Raw genomic sequence first — 21,370 nt, 5'->3', positions numbered from 1 at the left:
TGGCTCACAAATGCCCTTTGAGTTAACGGAGGACACGTGTCATCCTCCTGTTGGTCCATTCTAAATATTTCTTAATTAATTAAAAAGATCCATTATTCATACCCGAAAAATAATTTTCTAAATCAATTTTTCTAAAATTTTTTTTTACTAAAAACTAAAGAAAAAAAAGGAATTTTTTTTCCAGTTTTTACAAAAAATAGATTTTTTTACTAAAATAATCAGTAGATGTAAAAAAGTAGATGTTTTTTGCTAAAATCAAAATAAAAAAAAATCCAGTTTTTTGCAAAGTTGGATTTTTTTTGGAAGCCATAACGTGAAAATATTGAACCAAAAGAACAAACATTATAGGATCGTTTTCTGCTGTTGTGGAAGCTTGGAATCTGTGTATATAAATGGTTGACATAGGACCAATGCACATCAAAAAACATGGATTTTTTTTCCAGTTTTTTAAAGAAATATTTTTCTAAAAACTGGATTTTTTTATTTATTTTTGATTTTAGCAAAAAATATCTACTTTTTTTTCCAGTTTTTTCAAAAATATTGCTTTAGAAAATTGCTTTTTAGATTTTATTTTTGTTTTTACAAAAACATTATTTTAGTAAAAATCTATTTTTTTGTAAAAACTGGAAAAAAAATTCCTTTTTTTTCTTCTGTTTTTAGTAAAAAAAAGTTTTAGAAAAATTGCTTTAGAAATTTATTTTTCGGGTATGAATAATGAGTCTTTTTAATTAATTAAGAAATATTTAGAATGAGCCAACAAGAGGATGACACATGTCCTCCGTTAACTCAAAGGGCATTTGTGAGCCAAAAACATTAACGAAATGACATATTTGGCCCAATAGGTGGATGGAGGGCATTATTGTACCAAAACGGATAGTTTAGGGGCATTTTAAGCCTTTTTCCGTAAATAAATTTTGTCGGATTTAAAATACATCTTATACATAGTTTTAAGTCGCTTTTTAATTTCGTCTTTTTGCCCTTTTGTTGAATTATTGAGCTAGAATATGTCAATCACATTTTAAATATTTTCAGTATGTTATTTATTTCTTTTGATTTCACTATTTGTATCTTTCTTTAAACATCAACATTGGCATTTGCTTGCCCCAAAATAATTCGATTGGCGTGTTTGTGCTTGCGAATACTCTTCTAGTCCTTTTCTGTCTTGATTTTACAAAAGAAAAATATATTCATTGACACCCTTGTCTCCCCCACCACACCCCCACCCCCAAAACAAAACAAATAAAAAGAAGAGAAAGGGATGCTTGCTTATGATGTAAAATTTAAAAGTAGAAGTCAATTCTTAATTACATAATTTAGATATTCAGTAACCATTTAAGCGATGAACTCACTTATATCAATAGGCAATATAAATATTTTTTCTTTCACACCTAATGAGCTATTTAAAACAAACAGGTGCAAATTATCATCCTCACAGCATAAACTAATTAATAGGGAGAAATACCAATATAAAGTCAAAACACGAGCCAATACATTAGTGGAAATTGACCCTAATTAAGACCTTAAGTCCCTAATACCAATATCTTTTTACTACGTGAAAAAGATCATTTATGCACTATGGGTCATTATTACCCCAACATTATAAAACTAGTACAAAAATAACCCTTCTCCGTTAAGACCCTCCACCATGGCCACACCATCTCACATGACATGATGAACACCATGTGACACGCCACATCACCGTCCCAATCACATTTTATCCTCTTCTTCCACCAACACCTTCCTCTTCACCCAGTCTCCCAAAAGAGATCATCCGTATACACCCAAAAAAAAAAAAAGATTTTAAAGGAAATTGTTTACTAATTCTATGGAGCAAACAGAACACATAATATATTGTTATCTGAACATATTGTACATGCGAAAAAAAAAAAAGATTCTCCAGCATACATATGCTTGTATATTCCTAGGAAAGGGAGGGAAGGCAAAGGAACCCATTAAAGCTTTAATTCTGGGAAGGAAGCTCATTCTGCACCTTAAAGTTGAAAGTTTTATTTTTGGATTATTAACGATCTTTAATTTCTTACAAAATATCAATTCAAGCAAAAAAAGTGATGGTGGGGGTGGCAGTGGTTGGGTAATGGAAGAGGTGGTGGTAGAAGAAGAAGGAGAGGGTAAAATATTGTTGGACGTCGATGTGGCATGCCATAATACGTCCATAATCTCAGCAAATTAAAATGCTAGACCACGTGAGATGGTATGGCCATGGTGAAAAATCCTAACGGAGGAGGTGTATATTTTCATCAGTTTTATAACATTGAGGGTAATAGTGAACCAAAAATATAACGGAGGATATAAATAGTTATTTTTTCATAGTAGAGGGACATTTTTGGCCCTTTCTCAAGTTATTATCTTTTCTATTTTTAATTTGAGCTATTGAATGAGCGGTTAATTGAGTTAATTGTGTTGAAAAATAGTATTTATGGAGAATAAGATTAGTTTGAGGCGTGTCAAGGACATTGGTCCTTAAGAATATTTCGCTCATATTGTGATGAATAAAATTAGGCGTATCCTGTAGGATTAAATAAGCTCTTCTAGTATACTAGGAGCAGAAACAACAAAGAAAAAAGAAAAGTTTTACTTTTTTCATCTTTTCCCTCACCACCAAATGAACACAAGAAGATATACTTATACATGGTCCAAAAATGGACTTCTGGCTGTTAAGAAATGCCAAAAATGTTACGCAACATTAAAGCAATTCAAAATCGTTTCAAACCGCAAATTCATTTTAATCATTGATCAAACTGATTTTGATAGCCATTCAAGGTTAGTAAATATATTATATTCAAAGTTATTCAAATTTAATATTATACACATTAAATATATTCAAATTGATAATATAATAAATATTCATTAATATAACAAGAATGAACCTATACAATAATTTAAATATTTTTTTTTGACTTATTAAATTATTTTTCTAACAAACCCAACATAACTCAAAAAGAATATTAAGACATTAGTGAAATAAAAAAAATATTTGCTTGGTTTTCACTAATAAGCATAATGCGTCGAATTTGGTGTCTCTTGGACTATGAATCAGACCGTGACGACCCAAAGGAGTCATCACATGTTGCTAATTGAATCCCGTGTCTCTGAGGCCTTGAAAACCTCAATTAGGATTGTCTCGATTTGCGTGCGCAGTCCGGGCGCGTAGCCGGGAAGCTTAAATATGAAATTCTGTGAAAAATGCTAAGTTTGTATATTAAAATGAATAAAAATTTGACTTCGGTCAATATTTTGGATAAACGGACCCGAACCCGTGATTTGACGGTCTCAGAGGGTCCGTAGAAAAATATGGGACTTGGGCGTATGCCCGGAATCGGATTCCGAGGTCCCAAACCCGAGAAATGAATTTTTGAGTGAAATTGTTTTCTTGAAATAATTACAGAAATTGGAAATGAAATTTGGTTAGAAGACTATGGTATCGGGCCCGTATTTTGGTTCCGGCGCCCGGTACAAGTCTTATATATATTTTGAATCACTCCTGTAAAGTTTGGTTAAAAACGGACGTCGTTTGATGTGATTCGGACCCAAATTGGGAAATTGATGTTTAAAGGGAAATTTGAGAAATTTCATTGATCTTGAGGCTTAATTCGATGTTCATGATGTTATATTGATGATTTGACCACATGAATATGTTCGTAGAGTATTTTTGAGGTAGTGTGCATACTTGGGTTAGAGCTTCGAGGGCTCGGGTGAGTTTCGAGTATTTTCCGGGATGCTGTAGGCTTAAAAGATCAGATGTTGCAGGTTCAGGAAAATATTGAAGGCCTCTGAACCCTTTAGCGCGGCCCGCGAGGAATCGCGTGCGGCCGCGATCGCCTTTGCGCGGTCCGCGGTGGGTGCTGTGTGGCCGCGGTCAGCTTTGCGCGGTCCGCCGCGGGGCAAAGATCCGCAGGTCTTCAGGAAGGGCCAGCACGGCCGCGGTCAGCTTTGCGCGGTCCGCACAGGGGGTTTCAGAAGGGTATAAATACACGTGAAATTTAGTTATTTTTACACTTTTCAAACCCCAAAACATAAGAAGCGATTTTCTAAACAACGTTTCTTCTCCGAAACGATTGGTAAGTGATTTCTGACTCCTTTTCTTCACTCCTTAACATCTTTTAACATGATTTCAACTTCAATCAATGATTTTCATGGGGGGAAATGGGTGTTTTGGGTAGGGCCTAGGTTTTACCTAGATTTTTCTAAAATTGGGGATTTGGACCTCAATTTGGGGTCCGATTTCAAAACAAATTATATATTTGGATTCATGGGGGAATGGGTAAACGGGTTTTGGTCCAAACCTCGGGTTTCGACCACGTGGGCCCGGGGTGATTTTGACTTTTTGAGTAAAACTTTGGGAAAACTCACTTTCATGCATTGGGGTTGATTCATTTAGCACTTATTGATGTAATTAAGTAACTTGTGGCCAGATTCGAGCGGATTGGTGGTGGAATCAAGGGGTAAAGCTATAATTGAGGCTTGAGTGGTGTTCAAAGCTTCGAGGTAAGTGTTTGGTCTAACCTTAGCTTGAGGGATTAAGAGTTGAGTCTTATTTGCTACGTCCTAATTGCCGAGTACGACGTATAGTCATGGTGACGAGTATCTATACGTTGGTGTCTAGCATGACCGTGAGTCTTTATATTGCAGATATTCTGATTTTGTTGTATCTTCCATGCCTTAATGATGATTTTCTATATATTGTAACAAGCCTGTAAAAGAAATTTTGATCCCTGCACTTCGAGGAGTGTTGGCTCGAGTTATAACGAATTGTGAAAGTATATGAGATGATTGAACCCCTATGGAGCGTTGACTCAGATGGTAAAGTGAGATGAGAAGTGAAAGTGAAAGAAAGAGAAAGAATTATTAAATTTGCTCCCTTGCCGGGATGTTTGTTGTTTTGTTGATTATCTCATTTGCCGAGAAGCTGAGAATATTGATATTGTTCCCTTGCCGGGATTTAGCTGCTTAATTGTATTCCCTTGCTGGGATTTCTACCATTATTTGTCTACTCCCTTGCCCCTTTGTTTGTGATTGTTGTTTGGGTGAGGAAGAGTGTAAAGCACGAAGGGTGATGCCGTGCAGTGTTTGCTATTGTGAGGAAAGAGTGTAAAACACGAATGGTGATGCCATGCATTGTTTGCTCTTGTGAGGAAAGAGTGTAAAGCACGAAGGGTGATGCCGTGCCGCACGATGTACCATTCCGTGCCGATTTTATTGATTATATGGTGAGGAAAGAGAGTAAAAGCACGAAGGGTGATGTCGTTCATATATTTATTATATGATTTGGTGAGGACGAGAGTAAAAGCACGAAAGGCAATGCCGTGCATTTGTTGATTTCTGATTCCTTGTTGATATCCGAGTTATGTTGTTTCTTTCATTACTTGTTGTTATTTTCTTTACTTCGAGGTTATAGATTTCCCTTACCCTATTTGCCTTGTGATTGTTGTTTGGGTGAAGAAGAGCGTAAAGCACGAATGGTGATGCCGTGTATTGTTTTGGTGAGAATGAGAGTAAAAGCATAATGGGTGATGCCGTGCAAATTATTGACTTTTGATTCTTGTGATATTCTGGTTTTGCTGCTTCTTTCTGTTATTGAGGTTTTCTATTTGAAACTGTTATCTCCCCACAGCATGTTTCCCTATCCCACATTGACTGGTTATTTCTATATCTCTTTTTCGCTGTATATATATGTATATGAACTACATAGGTCTATTTGGAGTCTGGTCCTAGCCTCGTCACTACTTCGCCGAGGTTAGGCTGGACACTTGCCAGCACATGGGGTCGGTTGTGCTGATACTACACTCTGTGCTCTTTTGCACAGATCTAGGTCTTGGACAACAGCAGTAGCGCGGGAGCCAGCCTTCAGTCCAGTGAGACACCGAGGTAGCCTTGCAGGCGTCCGCAGGCCCGACGTCTCCTCTAGCTTATGTTCATTCTGTTTTCTCATATATTTCAAGACAAACAATGTTATATTTCTTTCAAACGGTTGTATTTAGTACTTTTAGTAGTTCGTGAGTGATGTGACACCAGTTCTTGGGTAGAGGCATATGTTGACTTTTGCATTATTGTTCAGCTTATTTAATTTAGGTCTTCCGATTATTTATTTAATTCACCTGTTTTTATGCTGTCACTGAAAATTTTTAAAAGAAATAATTGTTAATGAAGTAAGCAGTTAAGGATTGACTTGCCTAGCTCACATTAGTAGGCGCCATCACGACTCCCGAGGATGGGAAATTCGGGTCGTGACAAGTTGGTATCAGAGCCCTAGGTTGCATAGGTCTCACAAGTCATGAACAAGCTTAGTAGAGTCTGAGGGATCGGTACGGAGATGTCTGTATTTATCCCCCAGAGGCTACAAAGTTAGGAAAATTTCACATTTGTTCTTTCCTGTCGTGCGAATCTGTTCCTCAAATGCTAATTGAATTTCTACTCTGTTCTTTCACAGATGATGAGAACACGCGCTTCCTCATCTACCGCTCAACAGCCCGAGCCCCCTACAACAGCTCCCACTAGAAGCAGAGGGCGAGGCCGAGGCCGTGCTAGAGGCTGAGGTAGGGGCAGAGCTCAGCCCCGAGTAGCAGCACCAGTGGCGGAGCCTCAGGTTGATTTGAGGAGGAAGTCTGGCCCCAGCAGTTCAAGTGGGCCCAACTCAGGTCCTAGAAGAGTTCATTGCCACCCCAGCTATTCAGGACGCTCTGGTCCGATTGGTGGGCCTTATGGACAGTGTCACCCGAGTAGGTTTGCTTCTAGTAGCACCAGCCACTTCTCAGGTTGGAGGAGGAGCTCGGACTCCTGCTACGCGCACTCCAGAGCAGGTAGCTCCCCAGGTTCAGGTTCTAGTAGTTCAACCAGATGTGGCAGTTCAGCCGGGTGTAGTGGCTCAGACCGGCAATGGAGCGGCTATGTTCGCCGATGCTTTGTGGAGGCTGGATAGGTTCACCAAGCTCTTCACTTCTACATTCAGCGGTGCATCTACTGAGGACCCCCAGGATTATCTGGATAGTTGTCACGAGGTTCTTCGGAACATGGGGATCGTTGAGACCAATTGAGTTGATTTTGCTACCTTTCGTCTGTCTGGATTCACCAAGACTTGGTGGAGGGATTATTGTTTAGCTAGACCAGCCGGTTCGCCATCTTTGACTTGGGAGTAGTTCACAACGTTGTTTTTGGAGAAGTTTCTCCCCGTGGCTCAGAGAGAGGCCTTTCGGAGGCAGTTTGAGCGCCTCCAGCAGGGTTTCATGACGGTTACCCAGTATGAGACCAGGTTCATCGATATAGCTCGCCATGCTCTTGTCATACTTCCTACCGAGAGAGAGAGAGGGTGAAGAGGTTTATTGATGGTCTTATTCAGCCGATTCGTCTTCAGATGTCCAAGGAGGCCGGGAGTGAGATCACTTTCCAGGAAGCGACCAATGTGGCCCACAGGTTTGAGATGGTTCTGTCACAGGGAGGTGGTCATGGGTCGGATAAGAGGCCCCATCATTCAGGCAGATTCAGTGGTACCTCGTCTGGAGGTAGAGATTCATATGGTAGAGGCCATCCTCCTAGGCCCTTTCAGTCAGCTTTCCAGGTCTCCCATGGTACTTCAGGTGGTCGTGGTTCTCAGATGCACTATTCTGATCAACAACCTTACAGTGCGCCACCAGCTCTCATCAGTACACCGCCGCTTCAGAGTTTCCGAGGTGGTCATTTAGTTCGACAGGGCCAGCAATTTCAGCAGCCAAGGGTGTGTTACACTTGTGGTGATCTGGGTCATAATGCCAGGTTTTGCCCTCGAGCACCGGGTAGCTCTCAGCATCAAGGTTCTTGTGCGATGGTACATGCACCAGGTGTTCCACAGCCCAGCCAGTTAGAGGTGGGGGTAGAGGTTCTAAAGGTGGAGGTAGAGGTCCTAGAGTTGGAGCTCAGGACGCCAGAGGTGGAGGCCAGCCAACAGCAGGCCGTCCCAGAGAGGTAGTTCAGGGTGGTGGAGCCCATCCCCAATGCTACGCCCTTTCAGCTAGGACCGAGGATGAGGCTTTAGATGTAGTTATTACTGGTACTATTCTGGTTTGTGATAGAGATTCTTCAGTGTTATTTGATCCGGGGTCTACGTATTCGTATGTGTCATCTTATTTTGCACCGTACCTGGTCATGCCTAGCGATTCATTGAGTATTCCTGTTTATGTGTCTACACCGGTGGGTGGTTCTATCGTGGTCGATCGAGTTCATCGTTCTTGTATTATGGTGATTGGAGGTCTTGAGACTCGTGTTGATTTGTTACTTTTAGATATGGTCGATTTCGATGTTCTATTGGGGATGGACTGGTTATCCCTGTACCACGCTATCTTGGATTTCCATGCCAAGACTGTGACCCTAGCATTACCAGATTTGCCCCGTTTAGAGTGGAGAGGGACTCCTAGTCATTCTACCCGCAGTGTCATTTCGTACGTGAAGGCTCAGCGTATGGTCGAGAAAGGGTGTTTGGCTTATTTGGCTTATGTTCGTGATTCCAGTGCTGAGGTCCCCTCTATTTGTCCTATGCCCGTGGTTCGCGAGTTCCCTGAGGTTTTCCCTCCAGACCTGCCGGGTATGGCACCCGACCAGGATACTGATTTTTGTATTGATTTGGCTCTAGGCACCCAGCCCATTTCTATTCTGCCATACTGTATGGCCCCGCCTGAGTTAAAAGAATTGAAGGAGCAGTTACAGGACTTGCTTGAGAAGGGTTTCATTAGACCTAGCGTTTCGCCTTGGGGTGCGTTGGTGTTGTTTGTTAAGAAAAAGGATGGTTCGATAAGGATGTGCATTGATTACGGCAGTTGAACAAGGTCATAATAAAGAAAAAGTATCCACTGCCGAGGATTGATGATTTGTTCGATTAGCTTCAGGGTGCCAAGGTAATTTCTAAGATTGACTTGAGATCTGGCTACCATCAGTTGAGGATTAGGGCATCCGATGTCCCTAAGACAACATTCTACACTCGGTACGGGCATTATGAGTTCTTGGTTATGTCATTCGAGTTGACAAATGCCCCAACAACTTTTATGGACTTGATGAACCGAGTGTTCAGGCCTTATTTAGATTCGTTCGTGATTGATGATATTTTGATATATTCCTGCAGTCGGGAGGAGCACGAGCAGCATCTTAGAGTGGTTCTTCAGACTCTGAAAGATAGTCAGCTATATGCGAAGTTCTCAAAGTGTGAGTTCTGGCTGAGTTCAGTTGCATTCCTGGGTCATGTCGTATCAACAGAGGGTATTCAGGTTGATTCGAAGAATATTGAGGCGGTCAAGAACTGGCCTAGACCATCATCAGCTACCGAGATTCAGAGTTTCTTGGGATTGGCAGGCTACTATCGTCGGTTCGTGGAAGGGTTTTCATCTATTGCAGCCCCGATGACCAGGTTGACTCAGAAGGGTGCCCAGTTCAGATGGTCAGACGAGTGTGAGGCAAGATTTCATAGACTTAAGACAGCTCTGACTACGACACCAGTGTTAGTTCTACCCATAGGTTCAGGGCCTTACACCGTTTATTGTGATGCATCTCACGTTGGTCTTGGTGCAGTGTTGATGCAGGAGGGAAAGGTCATTACCTATGCTTCGAGGCAGTTGAAGATTCATGAGAAGAACTATCCAGTGCATGACTTAGAGTTGGCCGCCATTGTTCACACATTAAAGTTTCAGAGGCATTATCTGTATGGAGTGGCATGTGAGGTGTTCACTGATCACAAGAGTCTTCAGTATTTGTTCAAACAAAAGGAATTGAATTTGAGGCAGAGGAGGTGGTTGGAGTTGTTGAAGGATTATGATATCACTAACTTATATCACCCGGGAAAGGCCAACGTGGTGGCCGATGCTTTGAGTAGAAAGTCAACTAGTATGAGCAGTCTTGCTTATATTCCAGTCGGTGAGAGGCCACTTGCTTTGGATGTTCAGGCTTTGGCCAATCGATTTGTGAGGTTGGATATTTCTTATCCTAGTCGAGTATTGGCTTGCACGGTCGCTCGTTCTTCATTATTGGAGCGTATCCGTGATCGACAGTTTGATGATCCCCATTTATGTGTCCTTAGAGACACGGTGCAACGTGGAGGTTCCAAGTAGGTTACCTTAGGTGATGATGGGGTTCTGAGATTGCAGGGTCGAGTTTGTGTGCCTAATGTGGATGGGCTTCGAGAGTTGATTTTAGAGGAGGCCCATAGTTCCCGGTACTCTATCCATCCAGGCGCCGCGAAGATGTATCAGGATTTGCGGCAGCATTATTGGTGGCATAGAATGAAGAAATATATTGTGGCATATGTGGCACGGTGTTTGAATTGTTATCAGGTTAAGTACAAGCATCAGAAGCCTGGTGGTTTATTTCAGAGGATTGAGCTTCCCGAGTGGAAATGGGAGCGGATCACTGCGGATTTCGTTGTTGGACTTCCGCTGACTCGGAAGAAGTTCGACGCAGTTTGGGTCATTGTTGATAGGCTGACCAAGTCAGCGCATTTCATTCCTGTGGCAGTCTCCTATTCGTCCGAGAGGTTAGCAGAGATCTATATCTGGGAGATTGTTCGTCTTCATGGTGTGCCGGTATCTATCATTTCGAACTAAGGTAGCAGTTCACCTCGTGTTTCTGGAGAGCAGTTCAGCGAGAGTTAGGCACCCAGGTTGAGTTGAGTACAACATTTCATCCTCAGACGGATGGACAGTTCGAGCGAACTATTCAAATATTGGAGGATATGCTCCGGGCTTGTGTTATTGACTTCGGAGATTCGTGGGATCAGTTTTTGCCTTTAGCAGAGTTTGCCTACAATAACAGCTACCAGTCGAGTATCCAGATGGATAATTACGAGGCTTTATATGGTAGGCGGTGTCAATCTCCGGTTGGATGGTTTGAGCCGGGAGAGGCTCGGTTGTTAGGTACGGATCTGGTTCAGGAGGCCTTGGACAAGGTCAGGATCATTCAGGATAGGCTTCGTATAGCTCAGTCCAGGCAAAAGAGCTATGCAGATCACAAGGTTCGAGACGTGGTTTTTATGGTTGGTGAGCGGGTATTGCTCCGAGTGTCGCCTATGAAAGGCGTGATAAGATTTGGGAAGAAGGGAAAGCTTAACCCTAGGTTTATTGGTCCGTTTGAGATTTTTGACCGAGTGGGAGAGGTGGCCTATGGACTTGCATTGCCGCCGAGCTTATCAGCTGTGCATCCAATTTTCATGTGTCCATGCTTTGGAGGTATCACGACGATCCATCCCACGTGTTAGATTTCAAGTTGGACAAGCACTTGTCCTATGTGAAGGAGCCGGTATCTATTCTAGACCGGCAGGTTCGTCAGTTGAGGTTGAAGAGTTTTCCTTCTATTCGTGTTCAGTGGAGAGGTCAGCCTCCTGAGGCATCGACTTGGGAGTCCGAGTCCGATATGCGGGACCGTTATCCTCACCTTTTCCCCGACTCAGGTACTTCTTTCTCTTGTCCGTTCGAGGACGAATGGTTGTTTTAGAGGTGGAGAATGTGACGGCCCAAAGGGATTATCACATGTTGCTAATTGAATCCCGTGTCTCTGAGGCCTTGAAAACCTCATTTAGGGTTGCCTCGATTTGCGTGCGTAGCCCGGGCGCGTAGCCGGAAAGCTTATATATGAAATTCTGTGAAAAATGCTAAGTTTGGATAATAAACTGAATAAAAATTTGACTTCGGTTAATATTTTGGGTAAACGGACCCGGACCCGTGATTTGACGGTCTCGGTGGGTCCGTAGGAAAATATGGTACTTGGGCGTATGCCCAGAATCGGATTCCGAGGTCCCAAGCCCGAGAAATGAATTTTTGAGTGAAATTGTTTTCTTGAAATAATTAAGGAAATTGGAAATGAAATTTGGTTAGAAGACTATGGTATCGGGCCCGTATAATGGTTCCGGCGCCCGGTACAAGTTTTATCTATATTTTGAATCACTCATGTAAAGTTTGGTTAAAAATGGACGTCGTTTGACGTGATCCGGACCCAAATTGGGAAATTGATGTTTAAAGGGAAATCTGAGAAATTTCATTGATCTCGAGGCTTAATTCGATGTTCATGATGTTATATTGATGATTTGACCACACGAATATGTTCGTAGAGTGTTTTTGAGGTAGTGTGCATACTTGAGTTAGAGCTTCGAGGGCTCGGGTGAGTTTCGAGTAGGTTCCGGGATGTTGTAGGCTTAAAAGATCAGATGTTGTAGGTTCAGGAAATATTGCAGGCCTCTGAACCCTTTAGCGTGGCCCGCGAGGAATCGCGTGCGGCCGCGGAGGGGCCAGCGCGGCCACGGTCGCCTTTGCGTGGTCCGCGGTGGGTGCTCTGTGGCCGCGGTTAGCTTTGCGCAGTCCGCGCGGGGCAAAGATCCGTAGGTCTTCAGGAAGGGCCAGCGCGGCCGCGGTCAGCTTTGCGCAGTCCGCACATGGGGTTTCAGAAGGGTATAAATACACGTGAAATTCAGTTATTTTTACACTTTTCAAAACCCCAAAACATAAGAGGCGATTTTCTAAACAACCTTTCTTCTCAAAAACGATTGGTAAGTGATTTATAACTCATTTTATTCACTCCTTAACATCTTTTAACATGATTTCAACTTCAATCAATGATTTTCAGGGGGGGGGAATTGGGTGTTTTGGGTAGGAGCAGGTTTTTCTAAAATTGGGGATTTGGACCTCAATTTGGGGTCCGATTTCAAAATAAATATATATTTAGATTAGTGGGGGAATGGGTAAACGGGTTTTGGTCCGAACCTCGGGTTTCGACCACGTGGGCCCGGGGGTGATTTTGACTTTTTGAGTAAAACTTTGGGAAAACTCATTTTCATGCATTGGGGTTGATTCATTTAGCACTTATTGATGTAATTAAGTAACTTGTGGCCAAATTCGAGCGGATTGGTGGTAGAATGAAGAGGAAAAGCTGTAATTAAGGCTTGAGTGATGTTTAAAGCTTCTAGGTAAGTGTTTGGTCTAACCTTAGCTTGAGGGATTATGAGTTGAGTCTTATTTGCTACGTGCTAATTGTCGAGTACGACATATAGGCATGGTGACGAGTATCTATACGTTGTTGTCTAGCATGACCGTGAGTCTTTATATTGAGAATATTCTAATCTTGTTGTATCTTCCATGCCTTAATGATGATTTTCTATATATTGTAACAAGCCTGTAAAAGAAATTTTGATCCCTGCACTTCGAGGAGTGTTGGCTCGAGTTATAATACGAATTGTGAAAGTATATGAGATGATTGAACCCCTATGAAGCGTTGGCTCAGATGGTAAAGTGAGATGAGAAGTGAAAGCGAAAGAAAGAGAAAGAATTATTAAATTTGCTCCCTTGCCGGGATGTTTATTGTTTTGTTGATTATCTCCCTTGCCGAGAAGCTGAGAATATTGATATTGTTCCCTTGCCTGGATTTAGCTGCTTAATTGTATTCCCTTCCCGGAATTTCTACCATTATTTGTCTACTCCCTTGCCCCTTTGCTTGTGATTGTTGTTTGGGTGAGGAAGAGTGTAAAGTACGAAGGGTGATGCCGTGCATTGTTTGCTATTGTGAGAAAAGAGTGTAAAGTATGAAGGGTGATGCTGTGTATTGTTTGCTATTGTGAGGAAAGAGTGTAAAGCACTAAGAGTGATGCCGTACTGCACGATGTACCGTTCCGTGCCGATTTTATTGATATATGGTGAGGAAAGAGAGTAAAACCACGAAGGGTGATGTCGTGCATATTTTTATTATATGATTGTTTTGGTAAGGACGAGAGTAAAAGCACGAAGAGTGATGCCGCACATTTGTTGATTTATGATTCCTTGTTGATATCCGAGTTATGTTGTTTCTTTCATTACTTGTTGTTATTTGCTTTACTTCGAGGTTATAGATTTCCCTTACCCTATTTGCCTTGTGATTGTTGTTTGGGTGAGGAAGAGCGTAAATCACGAAGGGTGATGCCGTGTATTGTTTTAGTGAGAATGAGAGTAAAAGCACGAAGGGTGATGCCGTGCAAATTGTTGACTTTTGATTCTTGTGATATTCTGGCTTTGCTGCTTCTTTTTGTTATTGAGGATTTCTATTTGAAACTGTTATCTCCCCACAATATGTTTCCCCCTCCCACATAGACTGGTTATTTCTGTATCTCTTTTCTGTTGTATATATATATGTATATGAATTGGATAGGTCTATTTGGAGTCTGGTCCTAGCCTCGTCACTACTTTGCCGAGGTTAGGCTGGACACTTGCCAGCACATGGGGTCGGTTGTGTTGTTACTACACTCTGTGCTCTTTATCACAGATCCAGGTCTTGGACAACAGCAGTAGCGCGGGAGCCAGCCTTCAGTCCATTGAGACACCGAGGTAGCCTTGCAGGCGTCCGCAGGCCCGGCGTCTCCTCTAGCTTATGTTCATTCTGTTATCTCATATATTTCGAGACAAACAGTGTTATATTTCTTTCAAACGGTTGTATTTAGTACTCTTAGTAGTTCGTGAATGATATGACACCAGTTCTTGGGTAGAGGCATATGTTGACTTTCACATTATTATTCAGCTTATTTAATTTAGGTCTTCTGCTTATTTATTTAATTCCGCTGTTTTCATGCTATCACTGAATTTTTTTAAAAGAAATAATTGTTAATGAAGTAAGCAGTTAAGGATTGGCTTGCCTAGATCACATTAGTAGGCGCCATCACGACTCCCGAGGGTGGAAAATTCGGGTCGTGACACAGACCTAGATAAAATAAGAATAAACTTACAGAACAATTGATGAAGTTTAAAACTTCTATCAACCAAGAGTTATTTTGTAAGTTTAGTTTCTTATCAATCATATAATACCCCAACACACTTTGTTGTTTGTCGCGGTTTTGCGCTAATAGGCCATGCGCGCGACTGATTTTCATGAGTGCTCTAGAAATTTCGCCACAAATTTCATAGGAGCGACCCCACTCCACACTCATATAGGTCCATCCATCAATTGTATTCTGCAGTCAATACACCACCTATAAAAAGGCTATGGATTATTGGATTAAGATTTTGATAACTTAGTCTCACATTTCTCGCAGTCTTGCACTATAAACGTACATACCATAGGAATAGACATAATTCGATAGTATATATTTGATCAACTAACGACTTGTTATAACTCATATGAACCTACTTCATGGGATCCCCAATCACATAGGTTGGGTTACCATCATTGTTGATACATCTCAAAATGGAAAAAGTCTCAACCCCTCGATGTTTTACTTATAAGTCAAAGGATTGGCCAAATCCTCTTTTGACTACACATAATATGTATACAAATTTCTCATCTCTAAGCAATTGCTTTATGACATTATATATATATCTACTCTTCTCATTGAAAGATTTATTTTCTTACAATAGTTATTGCGCCTTGACAATCACAATTCATCGACATAATTATTGTCGGCTTAACTCACTAAGAAGTTGCTTAATCAACCTAACTTTCATGCAGTTTTAATACCACAACACCTACCAAAAGGTGATCACACAATCACTATTGAGCTTTTTTCTTCTCAATCAGAGATTCAATATCATCACTGTATCTTTCTAATACAGTGAAAAATTTACACTCAAAATACTAACTCATAGTATTTCTCAAGTAAGGCATAAAATCATCTCAAATCAAATAAACTTGACTTCTATACAAGTGCCTTTTGAAACATTTTTCAACACATAAGAATTTATTTTCTTTTTGTATCTTTCACAGTCAAGTACTAAAGTGAAATTTTCTAAATATAGAAACAACTTTAATATGTACATAAATATTTCAAATCAGTAGGAATCATGGCATAATTTAACGATTTGTTCACCCAAATGACTAAGAGACCCAAAGCAACATAACTTTTCAAAGCTAGAAATACAACATATTTTTGATCTTCCAATATAAATTTTTTTCACAAAAAATCTCGATTTTGCAAGGCTTTATTATAACATTAATAAACAAATTTTCTCACCCTTTTCCTTCTTAGGATCAGGTTATATAACTCTGGATACCACGGTCCCTCACATTTTCTAAAATTTTAGGTTAAGAAGATAACTTTTTCACAACTCATAAAGAGTTCTACTTTATAAATTACAAGCTAATAAAATGGCTTCACCCCGACGATTTTTCTTCTGTTTAGCAATATTATTAGATTCAGAAGAATATGAAGGTCTTATATCATGTATTATTTCTGACTATATCACATCATCGTAATAGTTTCTTCACATTAATTATTTTTCATACAAAAGGAATCAAGATCTCATAGCACCTTAGAGTAGCTAATGTGTCACTTATAAATTATTTTAAATAACTTTATTTAGAGGACCAAATTAATATTCTCATGACTCAAATAAAAATAGTTATGCATATTATGAATAAGTGTAAGGCAAAAATATTAAGATCTCACGAGATTATGAACAGCTACCCATACTATATTATCTTCAACAAATATTTTAAGAAAGTAACATTTTAATTAAAAGATGGATAAATGTTCTTAAAGAAGTAGAGTATATCCACTTGATATAACACTTATAAGATGAGCAACATAAACAAGGTAAATGATTGTTTCTTCTTTATATTTGTCTATTATAAGACAACTTAATATCATTTTCACTAGATCAACTTAACATGAAAAATTTCACCATTTTAAAGATTAATGAAAATAAAAGTACAACGTGAACTTTTCCATCATTTAAAAAAATAAAATTCACAAAAACTTAAGAGAGTCATTTCTTTCGATTTTATATGTATCAACTGAGCAAATAAAATGCAAACAAATTGCACCATATACTATACAACCATGATTCTAGTTAATTTAAAATTATATATAATTTTTATATAGGTGAGTAGTAATCAATATAAAACTAAATCTCATATAGTTAAAAAGAACAAAAAAAATGAATATCATTTTATTAAAAATTATAGATAATTGGGAGAAAACATACCAAGTTATCAACATTGAATATCGATATACCGCGAAGTGGAATTAGAACAATGACTAGAATAGTTTGTGCATCCAGCATATGAGTATCAGCGAAAATATTGTAATTTGTATTCTCCTAATAACGTCGTGTAAATATCCTTAAGATTGTTGGAAAAATAGGATTTATGGAGAATAAGATTAGCTTGAGGAGTGTTAAGGATATTGTCCTTAAGATATTTTGTCTACACCGTAATGAATAAAATTAAGTGTATTTTCTAGGATTTAATAAGCTCTTTTAAATACTAGGAGCAGAAACAACAAAGATTGAATAAAATAAACCCCACACAAAAGAAAAAGGAGAAGAACTTTTTTACCTTTTTCATCTTTTTCACTCACCACCAAATGAACACAAAAAGATATTTATGCATAGTCCAAAAGTGGACATCTGGTTGTTAAGAAAATATTTTCTTTAGTAATGCCAAAAACGTTACATAACATTAAAAGCAATTAAGTCAAAAACGTTTCAAACATCAAATTCATTATAATCATTGATCAAATTGATTTTGATAGCCATTCAAGGCTAGTAAATATATTATATTCAAAGTTATTCAAATTTACTATTACTAGTATTAGGGTACGCGCTTTGCGCGTGTACCTATATCAATGAATATACAAATTTTTAAAATTACATACATATTATTAGATAATTTATTTTATAAAATAAAATTTAAGAATTTTTTTAAATAATAAATATTATTCCCATGAGTTAGCTTAACAAATGAAGGAATTTTATTTAGAGCCTTATTGTAATTTATCCGGATTTATGTCGAAATAAAAATTATTGTTTTTATGTGACTTAATACTGAAAATAAAATATAAAAATATTTTTTATCACAATTCTTTAAAGATTTGACAAATAATACAAATTAAAAATAAATTAAAAAAAGTTGGTGTTATATATTCTAAAAATTTGATAGTGACAAATTTAACATTTAAAGAATGACTAATATTGAACTAATATTTTACAAGAAAAAATTTAGTATAAATATATAGCGAGACGTTTTCATTTGTTGGATTGAATGCAAGAAAGAAACAAATAACAACTTATTTATAACTGGTTGTCTTCTACAATTTTATCTTATTGCTAATTTGTACTTTTACCTATTTGAATCTTAATTTTATACTATAATTGACTTTGCTATATTTATGATTTCTTTCACCATCGATACTCTTCTTATAAAAATAAATTAAGTGTTTTGTCAATTTAACAAATAAATTTTCTTATGATAAATTTGTAAAATAAATTAAATTGGATTTGCTAATTAGTTAATTCAATAATTAATTATTTGTTCTAAACATTAAAAGAAATAACTTAGTTTTTATTAATTTAAATTCTAAAAATTATCTTATTCTAATTTTTAAATATTTGACAATAATTATATTTTTTTTCCAATAAGAATTCGATTTTCAAATAGTAAGAAAAATCATATGTTTTGAATCTTTATTTGAGAATTCATAATTGCTAACTCACGTTTTGCATAGTAAAGAATCTCATAGGAATAATTCAATACAACTCTAATAGTAATGGTCTTTAAATAAGGAAATCTATATAAGGTAAAAGTGTTATTCGATTTTAAAGTCCCTTCCTACCTAGTTTAATTACGAAAAATATAATAATAAAATTTTAGGTGATCTTAATGTGAGCACGTGATTTTTGCTTCACACGACAATCGCTCCAAAAAGAAAAAAAATATATAATTGGCCCCGCTGTACAATTTCGGATTTCTGTGCGGCACCTTGTGGATTTATTTGTGATTTTGGCCCATTCTTATTTATTTACTTTATTAAAATAAAATGCAAAAAATATATATGTGCCCTGCGTAATTCAAACCGTAATTCGGTCGTTAAATAGAAAATCGTGAATAGGCATTTTCGTCCGTGATTTTATTTTGTTTGACTTTACCGGTTTTGAAATATTTTAGTATGTGTGCAAATAATTGTATTTGAGTGTGTATTTAATTTTAATTTGATTTTTTTGGCTTAGCTTTGTTTTAAAATAAATAAAAAAAAAAAAGAAAAAAAAATAATAAAAAAAAATATAAAAGAAAGACCCCTTCCGGACTTGGGCCAATTTTAACAAAATTGGCCCAAACAAACAGCCCAAGACCCAGGCCTGCCCAGCCCAGGTCACCTGATGCCCAGGACGTCCAAACGACGTCGTTTGAGTCGTGCCCGATCTGGGCCGTTGATCTCAGAGTGATCAACGGCCAAGATCAATCCCCATAACCCATCAACAAACCCGACCCATTTACACCCGGACCAAACCCAAACCCTCAACATTTGAAACGACACCGTTTCACTTAAGACCATCAGATCCAAACCGTAGATCTAGATTGATCTAACGGTTGCGATAGACCCACCCACTAACTATATAAGCCCAAATCCTTACCCTACCCCCCCTATCCAATACCCCAGCTTCGTCGTCTTCACCCAAACCCATCCCCTTCAAACCCTAGCCGCCCCTGCACACCTTCACCAGAAACCCGGCGGCCTGAACGCCGGTGACCTTCCCCTTAACACCCTAGAAACCCCTTGCCATCCTGAACATGGATCTGCTAACCATGTAGTTCGAATCATCCCCTAGGTCCTCGAATCTTCGTTTGAAGATTCGAGTCAAAACTCGATCCACACGGTTCAACCCCAGCTTCACACCAGATACTCCCCAGACCCCCCTCGTGACCAAACCATACTTGGTTTGGTCCGAATCTGATCAGGGAAGCCTGAATCCCAGATCTAAGTTTGAAGGTTTCGTGTCCTTCATCACTGGTTCATACCGGTTCAACCGAAGAGATTAAGGTCTAATGGACTTCAATCAAAGTGTTTCTCATCTGAGAAACACTTCGATTAAAGTCCATTCAGCCTTAAGAAAAGTTTGTCCAAATCCGAGTTCAAACTGTTAAACTTTTCAAGTTTTAAGGTAAGTCTGCCTTCTTTTCCTTTGTTTGTTTTTAGTCCGTGTGATTTGTTCTAAAAGACTGTTCATATTTGTTTTAATTTTATCAACCTTTGTTTATCCACTTTGTTTGAACCTCTGTGTTTGTCTGAATCCCTCTCCTCCTATTCTGATAAGGCATGCGTATTGGTTGTATTCCAAATTTGTACTAACTAACTGATTCCTCGAAGTACAATTCTGTTTTAATCAGTATAAGTCGAGTCATGTGCCCCATACTTCTGAATGTCTGATTTTTGGCTACGATTGTGTATGTTAATGCTAATATAGTCGAGTCGACATGAGTCGTCAATTAGTTTCAACTGTCTGAGCATAGTAAATCGATTTGCTTCTGTTGAACATTTGTTGGAATCAATTAAGAACCAATTTTGTTTACTTATAGCTGTTGATTTGGATCAGTAATGTAAAAGGGACGTTTGGTTTAAATGCTTAATTGGAGGGCATGTGCACTCTTGCACAGCACTTGCACTGGTGCACCTCATGTGCATTGGTGCACCTCATGTGCTTTGTGCACAGCCTGTGGCCTGCATAAAGGTCCTTGTTTAATTTTAAAAATAGTCTGACAACATCCTGCTGCCCATGCTTGCTTTTAGTTAATAAAATGGGAAAGTTTAAGCCTGCCAGGGGAAGGATGGGGTTTAATACTTAATTAGCTAAAGTGGGACTGAAAATGGAAGGCACATGGGAGGAGTATGGTGATATCCTAAACAGGCTGTTAAAAGGGGGTAATGTGAGGGCTTATAAAGGGGGAGGACATCTAAAAAAGGAGGGAGGGGATGATAGGAGGATTGGGAGGGTTGAAAAAAGAAAAATACTGTGAGGAGTTTGAAAAGGAGAGCTGAAATACATACAAAATAGATACACATAGATAGAGGGAGATTAAGGGATAGAAGGGATACAACCAACAATCAGAAATTTTCTTCCTCCTATTGTTATTGGGTTTTCAGTTGTTTCAATTTGTTCAAACCAATTCTGATCCTCTGAAATCCCAGTTGTGTCTATTAGTTGAGTGCTTTCATTGGTTTACTACTGTTTTGATCTATCTGGAATTCTGATTCTACTCCACTGGGTGTTGTTATTTGGCTATTGTTTTCTATTGGCCATAGTTGCACCACTGCACTCGAGCTTGTTTCTTGCTGTATTGCTTTGTCTGCTGCTATTCTGCCCTGCTGCTACTGATAGTGCTGTGATTGCTGCTGCATTTTGTTGTCATCATACTCTGCTGACTTCCCCCTTTCCTTCAATTGTCAAATATTTCCAGGTACACAACCTCTGAAACTTTGTATGGTTGAAAGTTTGAAGTTGAAGCAGAAATAAAGAAAAGAACAGTTGTTCATGTTATAACATTGGTGTTAAAAATAGGTCGAATGTTATTTGGGATTGTATATTTTACTGCAAACTGCAAACACTTTGTATAAACTAGCATACATTCTGTTTGAGATGGACTGTCAGATAGCATTGTTCAATAGTAATGACAG

Source organism: Nicotiana tabacum, chromosome 1 (assembly GCF_000715075.1).
Source record: "Nicotiana tabacum cultivar K326 chromosome 1, ASM71507v2, whole genome shotgun sequence".
Classification (NCBI taxonomy): Eukaryota; Viridiplantae; Streptophyta; class Magnoliopsida; order Solanales; family Solanaceae; genus Nicotiana; species Nicotiana tabacum.
The sequence above is the reverse complement of the archived record's forward strand: the minus strand, read 5'-3'. Positions refer to the sequence as shown.